Source organism: Tasmannia lanceolata, unplaced genomic scaffold, assembly GCF_043159265.1.
Source record: "Tasmannia lanceolata isolate RefF3 unplaced genomic scaffold, GAP_Taslan_0.1 ptg000004l, whole genome shotgun sequence".
Taxonomy (NCBI): Eukaryota; Viridiplantae; Streptophyta; class Magnoliopsida; order Canellales; family Winteraceae; genus Tasmannia; species Tasmannia lanceolata.
In genome coordinates, this window is record NW_027518681.1 from 13,576,452 (window position 1) to 13,577,717 (window position 1,266).

The window sequence follows — 1,266 nt, forward strand, 5'->3', positions numbered from 1 at the left end:
TGGTTGCCTTAGCAATCTAGATAATCATCCTAGAAAGTAGAAACAGGACACCCATCATTGAATCTCCACCATTGTTTGAAATTTATACTGAAACTAACACATAATGATAAGAAACAATCGATATATTTCTGTTTTTACTCCCACAAAAACAGTAAAAATCTCCAACGAGTATTACCTTGTTTTTAAAATTTCAATATTGCCCGGCTGCCCCTCTTTAATTACAATCCTTAATTTCTCTCCCAATCCGAACCTAGTTTGTTGTACTATTGACACCGGCTTGGATCTCCTTGGGTGAGAAAATTCTAGACTAACTATAAAATGGGCCAGACGGGGCTAAATACAGGTGTCCTCAACACGACCAATTATCTTAGTTTTTTCAAACTAAATAAAGGACCTGATAACAATTTCACCTAAAGGGTTTAGCTAAGGAGCTTTAGGTGAGTGAGCTGTGATACAATTGTAACAAATGATCCTTAATGGGTAGGGACACAAATACAAAGTAAGATCGATGGATCTGAATGAGTAGATTGACATGTTTGTGACTGAGTAGGATATAACCTAGTTACGATTCAAATAGAATGTGACACAGATATAGGTATTGGGCCTAATTTGAATTACTGGTGATGTGGATGATTCAATATTTTGTTTTGAACATTATACTATCTATATATTGGATTGTGCTATATGTAGAACATAGGAGGAAATTGTTGGGTATATAATGTAACCCATGTATGTTCTAATATAAGCCCAATAATATAATGGACTGGTGTAGTGGGCCTATTTAGGCTATAGCCCACTAACCTATTAAAACCCTAGTGTATCTAATATATATAGGGGCTGGAGGCAACAAACTTGGTATTCCAAATTAGATACCTTGGGTGTAATGCTTCAAGCAACCTCTTGCTTGACCTAATTACTCTAACATATCCTTCTTAGGAGCCAACCACAACGTCACCTGCACCCTATGCAAACCAATCGGGAAAACATTGACCCACCTGTTCTTCAAGTGATTTGGAGATCCATGAAATGGCAACTCATCTACAGATGAAAGCCTTGCAATTGGCTCCAAGATAAAGAAGAATGGATGAGAAATACCTTAAAGGGGAAAGACCAAGACATCACAACAGCCAAGCTAGCCTTAGAAGCATCAATCTACCACATTTGGATCGAACTAAACAAAAGAATTCACGAGCAACAAGGGAGGCACAAGTGACAGGTACTGCGAGACATCATTGAGAGCGTGAGGGACAAGCTTAGGTTCCTTCG